Below are 21,919 nucleotides of genomic sequence, written 5' to 3'. Positions count from 1 at the left end.
GGCTTCGGCTCTGCTGCAGGGGCGGAGCTCCCACTCAACCACGCAAAATCCCTTCATACGCCTGACGCTTTAAAAACCACCTTCTTTTCCACTCACTATCTTCCCTGAAGCTCTGGCAGCTCTGGGGCTTTTTCTGCTGAATGACTTAGTGGCGCCCTAGAAGTTATTTGTACAGGCTTACGAAGTGCCTGGATTTCTCGTTAAACCCACAAGAGCAGATTCTGGGATAGGGAGGGCCAGGATTCGGTAAGAGGCATCATAATTAACTCTTTCAGCAACCCCTGTCTCTCCCCAACCCCCATCTTGTGCTCACCCTTCTTGGCTTAAGCACCCCCACACTGGCAGGTGGTTGGGCTAGTGGCTAAGAGAGCGGGACAGCTGGCTCTGGCTCCTGTTCTCTGTCCTGACCAGGGTAGAGTTGTCTGGCCTGCAGGGTTTCTCTCCCCGCCATTGGAGCAAACGGGAAAGAAGGCAATCTAACATTTGTTGATCACTTGCTGTGCACCAGCATCATATACTTTCATTCAACACATCATGTTGGGTTAAAGCAGGACTATATGAGGTGCTGTGTGTGAGGTGCCCGGCCTAGAACATGGCTGGTTCTCACTATGTGGGAGAGATGATTGCTGCTATACCCACTTTACAGTGTCGACACCCTGAACAAGGGGAAGATGAGGTTGGAGAAGTAAGCAGGAGCTAGACCAGGAAGGAAACTTTAGACCATGGAATGGATTTAGTTTTTATTCTAAATGTTTAAAAGACAATATGTTTTAGCAGGAAAAACAACAGGATTTGACTCACATTTCTAAAGGCACATGGGAGAGACTGTTGCGTGAGGAAAGGGAGGCCAGGGTGGAAGCTGGAGGAACCAGCCCTGCCTTATTGAGAAATGATGGCATACTGGCCCAGTGCAGTGGAAGAGGGCTGATGTGTTTTTAGACAGGCAACTGACAAGTCCTGAAGATGGACCAGATATGGAGAGTTAGGGAAGTCAAGATTGAGTCCTAGATTTTTAGTTTAAGCAACTAGATAGGTGGTAGCTCCATTTCCTGACATTGGAAAGATGGGGAGAGACAGAGTTGGGTGGAAAATCAAAGTATGCTTTGGATGTGCTAAGTTAGAGATGCTTGTTAGGCATTGTAGTGGAGATGCACACAGTTAGGTATATGAGTTCAGGGGCTGGAAAAAAACATTTGGGAACCTTAGAATTTAGATCATATAGAATCCCAGTAGCTTCGATGAACCCATGTGTCCTATATGCTGTCTCCTCAACTAATGCCCTAAAGCCAACATCTCTTAAAGAAGCACCTCTTTTTTTTTTTTTTTAGTTTTAATTATGGTAAATTACATACAACGTAAAATTTACCATGTTAATCATTTTTATATGTACAGTTCAGAAGTGTTGATGTGAGATTGTCATGTGACCAGTCTCCAGAACTTTTTCATCTGTCAGAACTGAAACTCTATATTCATTAAACAAAAATTCCCCATTTCACACATACCCTCCCGTCCCCAATCCCTGGGAACCACCATTCTATTTTCTGTTTCTATGAATCTGACTAATCTAGATACCTCATATAGGTGGAATAATATAGTAGTTGTCTTTTTGGCCTGGCTTACTTCACTTAGCATAATTCTCTCAAGTTTCATCTATGTTGTAGCATGTGTCAGAATTTTTTTCCTACACTATCCTATTGTATAAATATGCCACATTTTGTTTATTCATTTATCCATCAAAGGTCATTTGGGTTGCTTCCACCTCTTTGCTATTGTGAATAATGCTGCTATGAAGTGGGTGTACAAATATCTCTTTGAGACCCTGCTTTTAATTATTTTGGATATATGCTCAGAAGTGGAATTGCTGGATCAAATGGCTATTCTATTTAGTTTTTGATCCTCACATATTATTTTTTATTTAGTTTCAGGTTTACATAACAATGTAACAGTTAAGACATTTACACCCTTCACAAAATGATAACCCCCCCAATCTACTAATCTACTACCCATCTGACATTGAATGTAGCTGTTACAATTCCATTGACTATATTCCCTCTGTTGTACTCTGTTGTACTCTCTCTCTCTCTCTCTCTCTATATATATATATATATATATATATAGAGAGAGAGAGAGAGAGAGAGAGAGTTATAGTTGACATTCAATATTATTCAACTTCAGCTTTAGGTTTATAGTGCAGTGGTCAGGCATCCACACAATCTATGAAGTGCCCATAAAACATAGAATAAGTCCAGTGCCCATAAAATTATGGAATGCTTCACGAATTTGAATGTAATCCTTGTGCATGGGCCATGCTACTCTTCTCTGTATCATTCCAATTTTAGTATATGTGCTGCTGGAGTGAGCATGGCAATTCTATTTTTAATTTTTTTTAACCATCCATAGCAGATGTACCATTTTACTTTCTACTAACAGTGCACAAGGGTTCAAATTTGAGACACTCCTTATTTTTTAAAAAAGACAACAATTGAAAAAGCCTCAGATTTGAATTTGAAGAGTTTAGAGGTGTTAGGCAGATGGCACTTTTGGTTGCTCCAATAGGTTTGAGCTGTGTAGGCTGTTAGAAAAGTCTTTGTCAGGAACCCACACTTCTCAGGACGTGCAAAGAGTTTTTAAAGAAATTAAACATAATGAATGGGCTACTATACACTAGGTGGTTTACGTATGTTATTTAATGATCATAGTAGATGTTTTGCATTGGAAATAGGGGCTCAGTGATGTAAAGTGACTAGGTAGAAAGTGATAAAAGAAGGATTTGAACGTCGATCTACATGACGGCAAAGCCCATGCACTTTCCTGCAACAAAAGGCCAGGGGACTGGTGGAGACGAGGGGGTAATTACCACCCTGCTGCCAGGGCTGAACTCATAGATATGAAGCAGTCTGATTGAATCTGGGGACAGGGGAATGTGAAGATGAGAGGGGGATAGGGTACAGAGCTTCTCTTCCTGGCCCCACAGAGATTTCATTTCAATTTAGTAAATATGAGTATCTCCTCTGTCTAGCATGGCCTAAGTGTTGGGGACACAAAAAAGGCTTCAATATAATGCCTACTCAAAATAAAGCAGATGCATATGCAGCAGACTCTGATCTCATGAGTGAGGCAGAGTGACCTTAACATAAAGATGGTTGTAAATAATGCACAGATAACTTTTGCATAATTTTTGAGTTCAGAAAGCAGTCACTTTTCAATGGAAAACACTGGTTCTGGCAACTGGATCTGAGAGATGCTTTCTTAGATGGTCCTAGATAGCCTGGCAAATATACTCATTCGGTACAAATGGGTTTTTTGCTTTTTTTCTAAATTCCAGCATGCTGAATAATACTGCGTTTACTAACAATGGAAGTCAGGAGAGTCTGGAGACAAAACATTGACTGGGATACTTTCCAACTAAGTTCCACCACAAAAAACAGTATCTGCATGTGGTTTTTTGACCATTTTTAAAACAGTGAGATTTGTCCCAGGGCTTTAGTTATCTGTCCTGTTTCAAGGTAGGCATGAAAGTAAGAAAGGAAAGAGGGGGTGATCGGGATCAGGTCAGAGGCAGAGTTCCAGGGAACCATCCACTATTCAAAAGTTCTTCCATTTTGACCGCTGCTGCTCTCTTTGCCTGGTTTCTGGATCTAGGCTTTCAGAGCTTGGCTTCAACATGGGAAACCAAGTAGGGTATAACTGATGTCCTCCAGATTGCCAAAGGAGTCCACATATGAAGTAGGTTCATTTGGGACACTGGTGTTTTTTAGGTGGTGTTAAGCCAGCTCTATCAAGTCATTAGACTGAAAGCAAACTAAAGAAAGAGGCTGTGTTACTCATATCTGAAGTCTTTATCCCCAGCTTGGCATATAATGCTTGACACTTAGTAGGTAATCAGTAAAGAGTCCTGACATGAATTGTATTTTTGGTTCTCTACAGAGTCTGCTTGTCTTTAGTACCTGATGTTGGGTGGAACCACCACCAACCAGACCAGGAAAACCCTCCAGCCTTCAGGCCAATTAGACTTTCCAGGGGTTCAGGCCACTGCTATTTCCTCAGCTGATTGCCTCTGATGTTGGACCCATCCTGTCTGGAAGGAACAAAGTGTCTTCTGATTTAAATTCCCACCAGCAAAGACATAGTGATGCTCCTGGCATGCCAACCCCTTCCTATTTGTCCCCCACAGGACCTAACAGCCCGTTTTTATATCACAGCCTCTAATCCCAAACAACCAGAGGGGTTGGAAGGTAAGACTGAAAATCTACCCAAACAGATTTCTTGATTGAATGTAAAGAGATCAGTAGAAAGATGATCATACGGGGACTGGCCCAGTGGCTCAGGCGGTTGGAGTGCAATGCTCCCAATGCCGGGTGGTTGGTTCGATTCCCACATGGGCTGGGCCAGTGAGCTGCGCCGTCTACAGCTAAGACTGTGAACAATGGCTCTCCCTGGAGCTGGGCTGCCGTGAACAGTCAGAGGTCGGTGTGGGCTGCTGTGAGCTGCTGTAGGCTGCTATATGCTGACGTGGGCTGCTGTGTGTTGACATATGCTACCGTGAGTGGCTGGTGGCTGGCAGCCAGTGTGAGTGGTCAGCAGCCATCGTGAGGGGCTGGCAGCTGGCGAGAGCTGCCCTGAGCTTCTGTGAGCGGACCGGCGACCAACTGCCTCAGCTGGGAGGAGCACAAGGCTCGTAATACCAGCCTGGGCCAGGGAGCTACACCCTACAACTAGACTGAGAAACAACGGCTTAAAAATGGGAGGGGGAAGGAATAATCAAGTTCAGGGTGGGGAGAGAGTAGAACAAGAATACCACCCAACCAGTAGCATCATTCTGTGTCGTGTCCACCACAACACAGGCAGTGAGCGAATGAGAAGAGGTGGCGAAGGGTTAAGAAAATAAGAAACAGAAGTCAAGAAAGTTATGAAACAGGGGCCAAGGGTCTCACAGCCTCAAAGGACTGACAGCCCCTGAATCAGTCCTCCTTGTGGCTTTTATGGATGCAAACACAAGAAAGCAACATTGTTTCCTCCAAGGTCTGTGAATTTCACACATTATACTAAGAAACTGATTTGAACTAATTACCCTTGCCTGCAAGCAGCTGAACTGTCAGTTTCAGTATGTACCTCCCAAAGGGACAAAACCTTTATGCTGAAACTTACTGAAATGGATAGATGGAGAACTGATGTTATTACACCACTGAATCTCTTCCCAAGCAGGTTGTGGGAAAGGAATGCAGCCACAGAGGCAGAAGCTCTCCTTAACTGGGGGAAGGTGGGGGTCTATGCCTACCTCTACCAACCCCGTGGGTTCTCCGGTTGGTCCCCACTCGGCTGTGCCTGGCTTGAGTTGTCCCCCCCATGGGGAATCTTACTCGTCATTGGCTAATCAGCCATCCCCTGGGGCCAAATAGGGAGACATAAGGTGTAAGCACAAAGGTGAAGCAAAGTCCCTGAAACGATTAGTCTCACAGACTCTCCTTTCTTTAGGAGTAGGTATGGGAGCAGACGGGTAGGCTGCTGCATGACAACAATTTTGACTCTCCCTGGGCTGAGGAGAGAGGTTAGCTTCTGTCTGGGGATGGTCAGGGCTGATTCCTCAAAGTAAGAACCAATGACATGCTCCATGAGCCATCCAAAAGTCTAAGCACTTGGTCCTAGTTAACTTAGAGTTCAGGGAAGATCAGGGATAATGATCCCAGTAATGTGTGAGATGTCTTGAACTCAAGTTCATTCTATTATCTGCTCACCTCTGTATGGTCACTATAGTAAAGGAATAATTTAACAATTAAACAAAAAAAGTAAATAAGAAAAAGCTCTTAAAAGCCAGGGGAGGAGGGGGGTATAGAAAGAACAATGTATTGTCATTGGCAACTTGGAAAGGACCTGGGTTTGACTAAAACAGAATGGCTTTGAATTCCAGAAATCTAGAGCATGTTTCTTGATTTCCTTGGTCTTCAGATTCCTTATCTATAGAATGGGATGGTTAATGCCTAGCTCGTTGGGTGGCTTTAAAGCAATTGTGAGTATCTAGCATAGCACCTGGCACACAGAAGACACAAAATGTCACTTCCTTTCTTCACCTTCCTTGGGTATTGTCTAGGAACTGGTTGGTGGGATAGAAAGGACGACCTTATGTCCTAATCTATGGGAAGGTCAGAGGGAAGATGATTTTAGTAGGAATGTGGGTGGCAGCAGCTTGGAAAGAAAACAGGCTAAATACTTGATACTCATAGGAAAAAACAGAGCTGGGGGTTTAGCAAGCCCAAAGGGTCTAGAACTCTGACAGTAAAGCTCTCTGTTTAAGAAGAGTGGTTCTCAGCCCTGGCTACACATGAGAGCCATTTGGGCAGCTTTAGAAAACACCCAGGCTTAGGCCCCACTCCAGATAAATGAAATCGAATCTCTGCTGATGGTTCCTGGCATCTTTTTATGTTTATTTTTTTAAAAGATTTTTTTATTAAAATACAGCTAACATACAATATTATATTAGTTTCAGGTGTACACCATAGTTATTCAATATTTATATACATAAATTCAATATTTATATATCATGGTATTATATACCATGACAAGCCCAGCAACCATCCGACACTGTACCATGCTATCACAATATTATTGAATATATTCCCTATACTGTACATTATATCCTTATGACTTACTTGTTTTATACCTGGAAATTTGAACCTCTTATTCTCCTTCACTTCCCCCCCACCCTTTTAATTTTTCAATGATAGTTGGAATTCAATATTTTATATGAATTTCAGGTGTACAGCATATTTGTTAGACATTTATATAATTTAAGAAGTTATCCCCCTGACTAGTCTAGCACTCTAGACTAGTCTAGCATTATATATAGATATTACCATGTTATTGACTATATTCCCTATGCTTTACTTTACTTCCCCATGACTATTTTGTAATTACCAATTTGCATTTCTTTTTTTTTAATTTATTGGGGTGACAATTAGTAAAATTACATGGATTTCAGGTGTACAATTCTGTATTACATCATCTATAAATCCCATTGTGTGTTCACCACCCAGAGTCAGTTCTCCTTCCATCACCATATATTTGATCCCACTTACCCTCATCTCCCACCCCCCTTACCCTCTGGTAACCACTAAACTATTGTCTGTGTCTGAGTTTTTGTTTCTCATTTGTTTGTCTTGTTCTTTTGTTGTTTTTGGTTTATATACCACGTATCAGTGAAATCATATGGTTCTCTGCTTTTTCTGTCTGACTTGTTTCGCTTAGCATTATAATCTCAAGACCCATCCATGTTGTCACAAATGTTCCTATATCATCTTTTCTTACTGCCGAATAGTATTCCATTGTGTATATATACCACAACTTTTTTATCCATTCATCTATTGAAGGACATTTTGGTTGTTTCCATGTCTTGGCCACCATAAACGAAGCTGCAATGAACATTGGAGCACACGTATCTTTATGTATAAATGTTTTCAGATTTTTTGGGTAGATACCCAGGAGAGGGATTGCTGGGTCATACGGTAATTCTATTCGTAATTTTTTGAGGAACCTCCACACTGCCTTCCATAGCGACTGCACCAGTCTGCATTCCCACCAACAGTGTATGAGGGTTCCTTTTTCTCCACAGCCTCTCCAACGCTTGTTACTATTTGTCTTGTTGATGATAGCCATTCTGACTGGGGTGAGGTGATATCTCATTGTGGTTTTTATGTGCGATTCTCTGATGATTAGTGATGTTGAGCATTTTTTCATATGTCTATTTGCCATTTGTATGTCCTCTTTGGAGAAATGTCTCTTCAGGTCCTCTGCCCATTTTTCAATTGGGTTGTTTGTTTTTTGTTGTTGAGTTGCATGAGTTCCTTGTATATTTTGGATATTAGCCCCTTTTCGGAGGCACTGTTTGCCAAAATCTTCTCCCATTCAATTAGTTGCCTCTTTATTTTGTCGATGGTTTCTTTTTCTGTGCAGAAGCTTTTAAGTTTCATATAGTCCCATTTGTTTATTTTAGCTTTTACTTCCATTGCCTTTGGAGTCAAATTCATAAAATGCTCTTTGAACCCAAGGTCCATAAGTTTAGTACCCATGTTTTCTTCTATGCAGTTTATTGTGTCAGGTCTTATGCTTAAGCCTTTGCTCCATTTTGAATTAATTTTGGTACATGGTGACAGATAGCAGTCCAGTTTCATTCTGTTGCACGTAGCTTTCCAATTCTGCCAGCACCATTTATTGAAGAGGCTGTCTTTCCTCCATTGTATGTTTTTAGCTTCTTTGTCAAAAATTATCTGCCCATATTTCTGTGGTTTTTATTTCTGGGTTCTCAATTCTATTCCATTGGTCTATGTGTCTGTTTTTCTGCCAATACAATGCTGTTTTGATTTTTGTAGCCCTGTAGTACAAGCTAAAGTCAGGGAGTGTGATACCTCCAGTATTGTTCTTTTTTCTTAAGATTGCTTTGGCTATTTGGTGTCTTTTGTGGTTCCAAACAAATCTGATGACTTTTTGTTCTATTTCTTTTAAAAATGCCATTGGGATTTTCATGGGGATTGCATTAAATCTGTATATTTCTTTGGGTAATATGGCCATTTTAACTATGTTGGTTCTTCCAATCCATTAGCATAGAATGTCTTTCAATTTCTTTGTGTCTTCTTCAATTTCTTTCAAAAACATCTTTTTTCAGCATATAGGTCCTTCATATCCTTGGTTAAGTTTATTCCTAGGTATTTTATTCTTTTTGCTGCAAATGCAAAAGGAATTGTTTTTTGTGTTTCTTTTTCTGAGATTTCTGTGTTAGTATATACGAATGCAATGGACTTTTGTACGTTGATTTTGTAGCCAGCAACTTTACTGTATTCGTTGATTGTTTCTAATAGCTTTTTGGTGGAGTCTTTAGGGTTTTCTATATATAACATCATATCATCTGCAAAGAGTGACAATTTAACTTCTTCATTCCCAATTTGGATGCCTTTTATTCTTTCACTTGCCCAATTGCTCTGGTGAGGACTTTGTTTCTATGTATCTTTTGATCTCTCCTCTAATTTCTTCTTTGACCCGGTCGTTCTTTAAAAGTATGTTGTTTAATCTCCATGTATTTGTGTTTTTTCGTGCTTTCTTCTTGCAGTTGATATCCAATTTCAAAGCCTTGTGATCAGAGAATATGCTTGGTATGATTTCAATCTTCGTAAATTTGCTGAGGCTGATTTTATGTCCCAATATATGGTCTATCCTTGAGAATGTTCCATGTACACTAGAAAAAAATGTATAGTCTGATGTTTTAGGATGAAGTACTCTATATATGTCAATTATGTCCATTTCATCTAACATGTCATTAGGGCTGCTATTTCATTATTTATTTTCTGTTTGGATGATCTATCCATAGCTGTCATTGATGTGTTTAAGTCCCCTAGTATAATTGTGTTTTGGTCAATTTCTCCCTTTAGTTCTGTTAGTAGTTCCTTGGTATATTTCGGTGCTCCCTGATTGGGGGCATAAATATTGATGACTGTTATGTCTTCTTGTTGTGTAGTCCCCTTTACCATTATGAAATGTCCATCTTTGTCTCTTGTTATCTTTTTCACCCTGAAGTCTGTTTCATTTGATATCAGTATGGTTACACCTGATTTTCTCTGGATACCATTTGCTTGGAGTGTCAATTTCCACCCTTTCACTTTGAGTCTATGCTTGTCCTTGTAGCTGAGATGTGTCTCTTGGAGACAGCATATGGTTGGGTTTAGTTTTTTGATCCAATCTGCTACTCTGTGCCTTTTTATTGGTGAGTGCAGTCCATTTACATTTAGGGTGATTATTGATATGTGAGGATTTCCTGTCATTTTATATTTAGTTTTCTGTTAAGGCTGTGTCTCCATTGTTTCCTTGCCTTTTTATTGTTGTCTATTATTTCTGTGTGGTGGTATTCTATGATGTTTCCCTCTGTTTCTTCTTTTATTACAGTATATATTTCAGTTCTGGATTTTTCTTGAGTGGTTACCCTTAAGTTTAAGTAAAAGAAAGTTTGATATTTAGAGTATTCCATTTTCTTCAGTACGCTTACTTTTTCTATTCCAATATTCCAATTCAGGCCTTCACTCTCCCCCTTTTTATGCTTTGGTTGCCACAAATTGTCCCTGTTGATGGTGGTCGAATAGCCTCCTTTAGTATTTCTTGTAGTGCAGGTCGTGTATTAGAAAATTCCCTCAGCTTCTGTATGTCTGGAAAGGTCTTTATTCCTCCTTCATATCTAAAGGATATTTTTGCTGTGTATGTTATTCTTGGCTCATAATTTCTCTCTTTCAATAGTTTAAATATTTGGTTCCACTCCCTCCTGGTTTGTAGAGTTTCTGCTGAAAAATCTGATGATAATCTAATGGGCTTTCCTTTGTAGGTTATCGTCTTCTTTTCCCTGGCTGCCTTGAGGATTCTTTCTTTTTCGTTGATTTTAGACAGCTTCAATACAATGTGCCTTGGAGGAGAAGGCCTGTTGGGATTGAGATAATTAGGTGTTCTATTTGCTTCTTGGATTGGAGGATCCAGTTCTGTCCACAAGTTTGGGAAGTTCTCATCGACTATTTGTTTGAATATACTCTGTTCCCTTCTCCCTTTCTACTCCTTCTGGTATGCCCATTATTCTTATATTCTTCTTTTTGATGGAGTCAGAAAGCACTTATAGAGTTCTTTCAATTCTTTTAAGTCTCAAGTCTCTTTCTTCTTCCATCTGTGTCATTTCTAGGTTTCTATCTTCGATGTCACTGATTCTTTCCTCCATCTGGTCAACTCTGCTACCTAAGCTGGCTATTTCATTCTTAATTTCTTCTATTGAGTTCTTAATCTCCAGAAATTCTATTTGGTTCTTTTTTAAAATTTCAATCTCTTTGGTAAAATGTTCATGTTGTTCTTTAATTGTGTTTCTGAGTTCATTAAACTGCCTCTCTATGTTTTCTTGCATCTTGTTGAGTTTTTGAGAACTGCAATCTTGAATTCTCTGTCATTTAAGTCACCTATTTCCATATCTTTAAGTTCCTTTTCTGGAGACTTTTCACTTTCTTTCTGAGCTGTCTTGTTGCCTTGGTTGTTCATGGCAATTACTGATTTATTATTTCTCTTCCTAGATATCTACAGGAGTGGCTTCTGCAACAGGTTGATAGGAAGAGGTCTTTCTTTTGTTTTCCGGTACGTCTTTGTAGAATGTTTTATTTTCTCTCCAACTGCAGCCTGTTTTTCTCTCTCACACGGTAGTGCTATGTTTTCTCTGCACTATTCTAGCTTCTCATACAATGGGGGGGATTCTCTGGAAGTTGGGCTTCTCCTCTGTTAACCGTTCACCTGGGTCACAGGGCGCAGTGTCCGTGGGGGAATGCGGAGAGCTTTTGAAGTTCCAAAGTTCTTCCTGCTCCAGATTCAGAGCCCATGTGTTTCAGCAGTTCTGTTTATTCCTGCAGGTATCCACCCAGATAGGTGGGGACAGGGGCGGGGTGATTTGTGAAATTTGGCCCAGAGCAATGGTCGTGACCACCAGCATATCTGGTCCTGCTTCCACCGCTCCGTCCCCTTTGCTGGAATTAGTTGGGCTGGAAATCTGTGTCTGTAGACCACCAGTTCTCAGAACTGCAAATATTCTGTTCTTTTGATTTGACACTGCTACTGTTCTGCTTCTAGCACTGGGCAGGTGGGTGTGGGCAAGCTCTGGGAGGGTAGGGAGAGGTCAGCTACTGTCAGTGCCCAAGGCTTCCATTCTCTGCATTAGTGAGGGCTTAAACCACCATTTTCAGCCTTCTTCCCTCAGTCTTTGCTTCGAGGTCTCTGCCGTTAACGTTGGGTTCAGCCGTGTTATATGCTGTCCCCTCAGCACTGAGGGCCATAAGTGGAGTCCTAACAGTCCGAGTTCTTCCCTCTCCCGCAGCTGCGGTAGTTCCGGGATGCAGCGAGATTGGAGCACTGAGCTAGGTCTGCGTCCTGTGCTCGTGTGGCTCCGTCTTCGCACTTCTCCCTTCCCTCCTCCTCTGCTAGCGCAATTTACCCACCTTTAGGTGAATTCAGTAGTGAGACTCTTCGTCTTGCCTGTCTGCTGTGCAGGAAGTCCTTTGTGGAATTATAGTTTTTCAATTTGTTGTAAATTCCACGGGAGATTTCCAGAGGCTCACCTCATGCCGCCATTTTGATCTAAAGTAATTTCTCTCTTAATGTCTTATAATTTTCTGAGTATAGGTCTTTTACTTCCTTGGTTAAATTTAATTCCTTAGTATTTTATTTTTTGATGCAATTGTAAATGGGATCGTTTTCTTAATTTCTCTTTCTGGTAGCTCATTATTGGTATATAAAAATGCAACCAGTTTCTGAATATTAATTTTGTATCCTACTACTTTACTGAATTTATTTATCAATTTTTATAGTTTTTTTGTGTGGAATATTTGGGGTTCTCTAGAAATAGTATCATATCATCTGCAAATAATTATAATTTTACTTCTTTCTTTCCTATTTGGATGCCTTTTATTTCTTTTTCTTGTCTGATTGCTGTGCCTAGAACTTCCAGTACTATGTTGAATAAAAGTGGGCATCCTTGTCTTGGTCCTGATCTCAAGAGGAATGCTTTTAGCTTTTCCCCATTGAGTATGATGTTAGCTGTGGGTTTATCATATATGCCCTTTATTATCTTGAGATATGTTCTCTCTATTCCCATTTTGCTATGAGATTTTATCATAAATGGATGCTGGATTTTGTCAAAAGCTTTTTCTGCATCTATTGACATGACCATATGATTTTTATTTTGTTTATGTGATGTATCTTGTTAATTGATTTGTGAATATTGAATCAACCTGGCATACCAGGAATGAATCCCACTTGATTGTGGTATATTATCTTTTTAATGTACTGCTGATTTCAGTTTGCTAATATTTTGTTGAGGATTTTTACATCTATGAATATGTTCATTAGGGCTATTGGCCTATAGTTTGACTTTTTTTTTTTTTCTAATATATTTGTCTGGTTTGGGGATCAGGGTCATGGTGGCCTTGTAAAATGAGCTTGGGGGACTTCCCACCTTCTGGATTTTTTGGGAATGGTTTGAGGAGAATAGGTCTTAATTCTTTTTTGCAGCCATCTGGTCCAGGACTTTTGTTTGTTTGGAGCTTGTTGATTGCTGATTCAATTTCATTGGTAGTAATCAGTCTGTTCAGATTTTTTGTTTCTTCTTGATTCAGCCTTGGAAGGTTGTATGCTTCTAGGAATTTATCCATTTCTTCCAGATTGTCTAATTTGTTGGCGTACAGTTGCTCACAGTATTTCCTTAAACTTTTTGTATTCCTGTGGTATCTGTGGTCACTTCTCTTTCATTTATTTTCTTTTTCCTTTTTTTAAAATTTTTTATTGGGGAAGGGGAACAGGACTTTATTGGTGAACAGTGTGTACTTCCAGGGCTTTTTTCAAGTCAAGTTGTTGTCCTTTCAATTTTAATTGTGGAGGGCACAGCTCAGCTCCAGGTCCAGTTGCCATTTCTAGTTGCAGGGGGCACAGCCCACCATCTCTTGTGGGAGTCGAACAAGCAACCTTGTGGTTAAGAGGACACACTCCAACGAACTGAGCAAACTGGGACTTCAGCAGAAGCTCAGCTCAAGATGCTGTGTTCAATCTTAGTTGCAGGGGGCAGACCCCACCGTCCCTTGTGGGAGTTGAGGAGTCAAACCGGCAACCTTGTGGTTGAGAGCCCACTGGCCCATGTGGGAATCGAACCGGCAGCCTTCGGAGTTAGGAGCATGGAGCTCTAACCGCCTGAGCCACTGGGCCCGCCCCCTCCTCTTTCATTTCTGATTTTACTTATTTGGGTCCTTTCTCTCTTTTTTCTTGATGTGTCTAGTTAAAGATATGTCAATTTTGTTTATCTTTTCAAAAAACTAGCTCTTGGTTTCATTGATTTTTTTGTACTGATTTTTTGGTCTCTATTTTGTTTATTTCCACTCTGATGTTTATTATTTCTTTCTGTGTACTCACTTTGGGCTTGTTTGATGTTCTTTTTCCAGTTCCCTTAGGTGTAAAGATAGACTGTTGATTTGAAATTTTTCTTGTTTGTTTAGGTAGGCCTGTATTGCTGTCAATTCTCTCTTAGGACTGCTTTTGCTATGTCCCATAGATGTGGGGTTGTTGTGTTATCATTTTCATTTGTCTCAAGGTATCTTTTGATTTCTTACTTGGTCTCATTGTTGACTCATTCAGTATTTAGTAGCATGTTATTCAGTCTCCGTGTGTTTGTGTTTTTCAGTGTTTTTTTCTTGTAATTGATTTCTAGTTTCATAGCACTGTTGTCAGAGAAAATGCTTGATGTGATTTTAATCTTCTTAAAATTATTGAGACTTGTTTTGTGGCCTAGCATGTGGTCTATCTTGGAAAATGTTCCATGCACACTTGAAAGAATGTATATTCTGCTGCTTTGGGGTGAAATGCTCTAAAAATATCAAATCCATCCAGTCTAATGTGTCATTTGAGGCCACTGATTCCGTGGAGGATCTGTCCATTGGTGTCAGTGGGCTGTTGAAATCCCCTACTATGATTGTGTTACTGTTAATCTTTATGTCTGTTAATATTTGTTTTATATAGTTAGGTGCTCCTATGTTGGGTGCATAGATGTTTACTAGGGTTATGTCCTCTTGTTGGATTGATCCCTTTATTATTATGTAGTGTCCTTCTTTGTCTTTTATTATAGTCTTTATTTTAAAGTCTAATTTGTCCAATATAACTATTGCTACCCCAGATTTTTTCTCATTTCCATTGGCATAAAATATCTTTTTCCATCCCTTTACTTTCAGTCTGTGTGTGTCTTTCAATCTGAGGTGGGTCTTTTGTAGACAGCATATGCATGGGTCTTGTTTTCTTATCCACTCAGCTACCCTATGTCTTTTGATTGGAGTATTTAATTCATTTACATTTAAAATGATTATTGATAGGTACATAGTTATTGCCATTTTATTATTCATATTTTTGGTTTTCACGTAATAATCAATGTCTGCTTCTTAATCCCTCCCCCTTTTTGCACACAGCCTTCCAATTCCCTCCCATCTGGCAACAATCAAAATGTTTTCTATATCTATGAGTTTGTTTCTGTTTTGTTTGTTTCTTTATTTTGTTCTTTAGATTCCACATATAAGCAAAATCACATTGCATCTGTCTTTTTCTGTCTGACATACTACACTCAGCACAATACCTTCAAGATCGACCCATGTTGCTGCAGATGGCAAGAACCCATTCCTTTCCATGGCCGAGCAATATGCTATTGTGTATATATGTGTATATATATATATATATATATATATATATATATATATATACCACCTCCCCTTTATCCATTCTTCCATTGACAGACACCCAGGCTGCCTACATATATTGGTCATTGTAAACAATGCTGCTATGAAAATATGGATGCACATGTCCCCTTGAATTAGTGTTTTGGGTTTCTTTGGATAAATACCCAATCCTTCTTTGTCTCTTGTCATAGCCTTTGTCTATTATGTCAGGTATAAGTATTGCTACCCTACCTTTTTGTATTGTTTTGTTTTGTTTTCATTTTCATGAAATATCTTTTACTATCCTTTTGTATTCATTCTGTGTGTGTTTTTCAAACTGAAGTGAGTCTCTTGTAGGCAGCATATGTAAGGGCTTTGTTTTTTCTTATCCATTCAGCCACGCTTTGTCTTTTGATTGGAACATTTAATCCAGTATTTACATTTAAAATAATTGTTGATAGATACGAGGTCAGACAGTTAAGTTTGCGAACTCATCCCCAATAATGGTGAGCAAGGAGACTGTGTGTGGGGGATGTGGGAGGATGTGTGTGTCTGTGATCCCAGGTGGGCAGGTCTCTTGGGTGCCTGTGCTGTCAGCAGCTCCCTCAGGCTCCTCTCTCTGCTGCTGTTGCCCCAGGTGATGTTCGACCATCACCCGGAGCTCTGGGGGCACAGAGAAAGGGCGGGAACATGACATGACTGCCCAGAGCCTCCTCTGTGGACCCTCAACTTCAATAAACCTATTAAAGGGTCATCACACACTGCTGGTGTGGTTTAACTTTCTTATCCCCTGAGATCCGAATAAGGAAGGACATATGCTAGGCAATAAGGAAGGCCTAAAACTAGACAATAAAATTTACTTCCTTAAAGGTCAGAAAGGTATAGAGAAGAGCCTTTAAGAACAAAAGATCCTCCTAACTTCCTGGGCTATTTAGTCTCCCTTGGGGGCAGGAGAAAAGACTCATATTAGAGCCAAGCAATATTTGAGTACCTTCTATGTGCTATGCACTACACTGAGTGAGTTCGCATATTTTCTTTAACTTAACTGCCATAGTGAGGTAGTAGGTGGGGCTCAGTAGTTTAAGCAGGTTCTCCAAAACCAGCCAGCTAGTCAGGGGCAGAGCTGGAATCTAACCCCAGTTTGTCTAGCAATAACTCTACTGTAATAAAGACAGACTTAATGACTTCCCAAGGATTCCTTCCAAAAGGGTCAGTAGGTCTACTGCATAGCCTCAGGCACAGAGGGGGAGAAAGGAATGAGAAGGATCTTTCTAACATTTCATTGTGGGTGTGGTCCTAGTCACCTTCTTCCATTGCCATGGAGACATGACCAAAGTAGACTGTGAGGGACACAGAGCACAGGTGGGTGCCAGCCCTCTCTCCTGCCCCCTCTGCATTGCCATGCTTTGGGATTGCAGACTTGGGGTAGGTGTGGACTTCAGAAAGTGGGGATGAAAATTTTGGAACTCATTTTCTGGAATGGCCATCAGAGCTGTCATCGTATTACCCTTGATGTCCTGAATGTCAGCAAAATGTCTTTCTTTCAATATTTCCTTTATCTTCGGGTAAAGAAAGGAGTCATTGGGGGCCAGATCGGGTGAGTAGGGAGGGTGTTCCAATACAGTCATTTGTTTACTGGCTAAAAACTCCCTCACAGACAGTGCCATGTGAGCTGGTGCATCGTGATGCAAAAGCCAAGAATTGTTGGCGAAAAGTTCAGGTCATCTAACTTTTTCACGCAGCCTTTTCATCACTTCCAAAGAGTAAACTTGGTTAACTGCTTGTCCAGTTGGTCCAAATTCATAATGACTAATCCCTCTGATATCAAAAAAATGTTAGCAACATAGTTTCAACAAGTTTGAGAACTTAATTTTGTCAGACCTCGAATATAGTTATTGCTAAAGATCATATGTGATATGATGAAAGAGCATATTTTTTATTTTTTTGTTTTTATTTAAGAAGTCCCTCTAATATTTCTTGTAATACTGGTTTGGTGGTGATGAACTTCTTTAGTTCTTTTTTTTTCGTTGTCTGGGTAGATCTTTATCTGTCTTTCAATTTTAAATGATAGCCTTGCTGGGCAGAGTAGTTTTTGTTGTAGGTCCTTGGTTTTCATCACTTTTAATATATCATGGCAATTCCTTCTGGCCTGCAAAGTTTCTGTTGAGAAATCAGCTGACAATCTTATGGCAGCTCCCTTGTAGGTTACTAGTTGCCTTTCTCTTGCTGCTTTTAGCATTCTCTTGTTGTCTTTAACCTTTGTCATTTTAATTATGATGTGTCTCAGTGTAGGCCTGTTTGGGTTCATCTTGTTTGGGACTCGCTGCCCTTCCTGTACTTGTATGTCTATTTCCTTCACCAAGGTAGGAAAGTTTTCAGTCATTATTTCTTCAAATAAGTTCTCAATCCCTTGTTTTCTCTCTTCTCCTTCCAGTACCCTGTGATGCAAATGTAGTTATGCCTGATGTTGTCCCAGAAGTCTCTTAAGCTATCCTCATTTAAAAAAAAAAATTTTTTTTTTTCTGTTCTGATTGGGTATTTTCTACTACTTTGTCTTCCAAATCTCTGATTCAATCCTCTGCTTCATCTAGTCTGCTGGTGATTACTTCTAGTGCATTCTTCAGTACAGTTATTGTATTCTTCACTTCTGACTTGTTCTTTTCTATGGTTTCTATGTCCTTTTTCATGCTTGCAATGTCTTTGTTGAAGTTCTCACTAAGTTACTTGAGCACCCTTATAACCATTGTTTTGAACTTTGTATTTCGTAGGTTGCTTGCTTCCATTTCATTTAGTTCTTTTTTCCTGAAGTTTTCTTCTGTTCTTTCATTTGGGATTTATTTCTTTGTTTCCTCATTTTGGCTGTCTCTCTGTGTTTGTTTCTATGTGTTAGGTAGATTTGCTATGTCTCCTACTATTGGCCAGATGGCTTTATGTCGTAGGTGCTCTGTGGGGCCCAGTAGCACAGTGTGGTCACCTGTGCTGGGTGCTACAGGAGTGTCCCTTATATGGGTTGTATGAGCCTTTTTGCTATAGTTGAGTCTTGATTGTTATTGGCACATCAGTGGGTGGGATTGACCCTCAGGCTGACTGGCTGTGGGGTTTGGCCACATCTACAGCTTATACACTGTTGTGTGGGAAGCTTACTCCCTGAGTGGGATTCACCCCAGTGATCTCTGATGCCTGTTGAGACTGCCCTTTGTGTGTGCCGATTGTGGGGCTAATTGGGTGGTGCTCTGCTGTGACCTGAAACTGACAGTATGTTGGTTCTGGGGCCTCTTGGGAGGTGCTCCAGTGCAGTCACAGGTCAGCCACTTCCTGTGACCAGCTGGGAGCTATGTGGTAGGAGCTACAATGTGACCCACATTTGGTCACTGCCTATGCTGGACCTGGAGGTGTGTGGGATAGGCCACACTGTGAACTGAGGATAGCTGCCACCAGTACCTAGCCTTGGGTAGCTCCACAAAAAGCCCAGGACATCCTGAGGCCCTCTGGTTGGCATCTTTTTACTGATTGATTAGTGACTCTAGTTCATAGCCAGGTTTGAAAGTGCTTTCTGAAGGCAGGGGGATGGATATGATGACCTTTAAAATAGAGGTTATCACTTAAACATCCAGCTCCAAAAAGAAGGACTTTCCAAACTTTTCTTGTTGAAGTACCCAGAAAAGGAGGGAAGAATGAAAGTGTACCTTTCACGTATCAAGACGCAGAATCCAAAGCAGCCCACTCAAGCTGAAATCTCACATTTGATGTTAAAAAAAAAACTCATGAATTTTGCATTTTGTTCCATAAAGCATTCATATTTATTTGAATAGAAATTCCTCTCCTTCCCCCCTCCAATAAAAATTCCTTGGGTAACATTGGTGCTCCAGATATACCGTGGTTCTCCGGGAACTGTATGAACCCCCAGGATCCCAACTTGAAAAGTTTATAGGCCGTTCACCTTGTCTGGCAAGTCCCTTGGTCAATGAAAGGGTAGCTGTGCATCTTGGGACACACCCTCACCATGGGGTCACCCAGAGCAGTAGCCCATACACCCAGCCCCCTATATTTGTTGCTGTAGCATTGGAGGAGAGGGGCAGGCACTCTTGCTTCTTCCACAACTTTGCTGCTGGAAAAATTGCTGAATGAAGAAACAAATTCCTTTTCCAATCCCCATGAGGCCGTATTTCTAAAGAAATTTGCAAAAATCGAAATTGATTTGATTTTCAGTAAAGATGCAGAAAGACCCATTTCCTACTCCTACCTCCTACTTCTTGGATCCCCAGCCACTTTATTCTTTTTTTTTTTTTTTTTTTTTTTTTTTTTTTTTTTTTAAGATTTTATTGGGGAAGGGGAACAGGACTTTATTAGAGAACAGTGTGTACTTCTAGGCCTTTTTTCCAAGTCAAGTTGTTGTCCTTTCAGTCTTAGTTGTGGAGGGTGCAGCTCAGTTCCAGGTCCAGTTGCCATTTTCTAGTTGCAGGGGGCACAGCCCACCATCCCTTGCAGGAGTCGAGGAATTGAACTGGCAACCTTGTGGTTGAGAGCCCACTGGCCCATGTAGGAATCAAACCGGCAGCCTTCGGAGTTAGTAACATGGAGCTCTAACTGCCTGAGCCACCAGTGGCTGGGCCAGCTCCCCAGCCACTTTAAGAAACACACCCTTGTAGGAGAATTTGCTTCCTTCCCCACCTCCCTGCTAGCAGCCAGTCTCATAAGAAGTTTTTGAACGTCACCCCTGAGGCATTTCTTTCTGGCTACATTTAGACCTTCCCCTCTCTCCTAATTCATTGCACCCTCTTCTTCCAGCTCCCCATTTCACCAACTTCAACAAAACAGTGTTGTCCAGGAGCAAATGTGCTCTGGTTTGAGGTGATAGCTGGGGTGTGGGGTGCAGGATTAGAAGGGAAGGGCTTCTTTCTGAAGTGCTGGAAAAAGGAAGCAGAAGGCATCCATTTTTTAAGGCTCTAGGCTAGGTCCTCCACATACACCATTTCATTTAATCTTCTGAAGCACAGCTACAATTATCTCCATTAAACACGTAAGATAAACTGAGGCTTAAAGGGGTGAATTAAGATTTAAACACAAGCCCAGCATCTGGCATACAGTATGAATGAATGAATGAATGAATGAATGAATGAATGAATGAACAAATGAAATAGTGAAGTAAACTGGGAACCAAAGTCAGGGTTCTTTTGACTGCACCACCTGCCCAGAGGGTCACCTGGAGTCATTGCTGTCAAGTGATCCTCCTTGGGAATAGGCTGATGGAGGTTTCCTGGGCTTCTTACAGGTAGCACAAACCCCTCACCAATTTCTCTTGCTGTTGAGGCTCGCGCCTCACCAATGACAGATGAAGGCAGCACCAGAGGCACTCAGCATTTGCCTTGAGACCTATATTATAACCCATACTTGTCCAAAGGAATCTTCTGTGCTCACCTGAGAATGTTAGTTGAAAACAAGCTCTCCCAGAAAGCCCCAACTGCAGAAGATCTGTTCCTAGTTTTCCACACTGTAGTCTGGGACTGCGGGATGTCACCTGACCTGCTGCACAGGCCTGCCTTCTCCTGTCTCTTCTTCCTCAGAACAAGTTTCCAAGAGAACCAAGCCTAAAGAGGACAGAGGCGATTCTTTCTGCCTTTTTCTGTATTCTTGCTTAGTTTTCTTTGACTTTGGCCTTGGTTTATGCTGACATTGCTGAAAGAACAGCTTCCCCAGCTCTTTGTACACATGCCTTGGGCACTGTGGGTATTCAGTAAAGTTGCATTGAGTTGACAGCTGCCAGACATACCACCTTCATTTTGGCTCAACAAGAGGGAAGAGAGCCCCAAACATGATGAAGAAGGGAGGAGGGGAGGAACCATTGTTGGGGGAGAAGGAGGAGGCCCCTAAATTAGAAAGCCTTGGTCTTTAGTTGGCTACTGTGGGTTTGTTGGAGGAGAGGAGTCAGCATCACCAGTTAGTGGAATTTGACATGAACAAGTACTATTATCTGAAGAATTTCAAGGTTAGTAGCTGGGAGATGTTCTTGCCTAGTCATGCTGCCGTTCTTAGGGACCCGTGTCTGCAGCCCTGGGCTGGGACTTTTGGAGGCTCTGAGCCATGTGGGGATGTCATTAGTCAAAAGTGACTGGGATTCAGGCACAAAGTTGATGCTCTAATTAGTGTTCTCTCCTTTGTAGTGTAAGGCCCTCTTCTAATTTAAGGTAGCAGGAGGGATGGGATGAGAGCACGAGCTGGTTGTGGGTAAAGGAAAGTCAGATTTTGTTTCTTTTCTTTTTTTCTTTTTTAAGCTGGATGCTTCTCTAACTACAGAGGACCAGCCCCCTTCTGACAAAGCCTCTTCTCCTTTCTATAGTATTCAACACCTTTTGTTGAGTATTGACATTTGCCTCTTATGAATATGAATGTGTGTGTGTGTGTGTGTGTGTGTGTGTGTGTGACTGTGTGTTTTGTGTGTGTGTGTGTGTGTGTGTGATAGGGGAGGGTGATGAGCGTGAGCAGTTTGCCTGGCTTATGTGGCTCCCTCTCCCTTCCCACAAAATCTCATTCAAACTCTTGTCTGTGTCCCAATGTAGGGCCAACTACATGGCAGCCATCAGGTTAGGAACAGTCCTTGGTGCTGCCAGCTACGTCTCTTGAAGTCCCAGTACTTCCCAGGTCTGGAGGAAATGCACGGAAACACTAAGGAGCCATTA

The 21,919-nt window shown here is 41.1% G+C and overlaps 1 non-coding gene across 1 annotated transcript; it reads right to left on the bottom strand.

Moving 5' to 3' along the window:
• Nucleotides 1-2,256: 2,256 nt before the first annotated feature.
• Nucleotides 2,257-2,363, bottom strand: LOC117015487 (U6 spliceosomal RNA). The gene has a single exon (XR_004421726.1). It is a non-coding gene; the product is annotated as a U6 spliceosomal RNA (small nuclear RNA).
• Between the last annotated feature and the right edge of the window lie 19,556 nt (nucleotides 2,364-21,919).

The sequence above is a fragment of the Rhinolophus ferrumequinum genome, chromosome 22 (genome assembly GCF_004115265.2).
Source record: "Rhinolophus ferrumequinum isolate MPI-CBG mRhiFer1 chromosome 22, mRhiFer1_v1.p, whole genome shotgun sequence".
Lineage (NCBI taxonomy): Eukaryota > Metazoa > Chordata > Mammalia > Chiroptera > Rhinolophidae > Rhinolophus > Rhinolophus ferrumequinum.
This window is presented reverse-complemented; position numbering and strand designations above follow the sequence as displayed.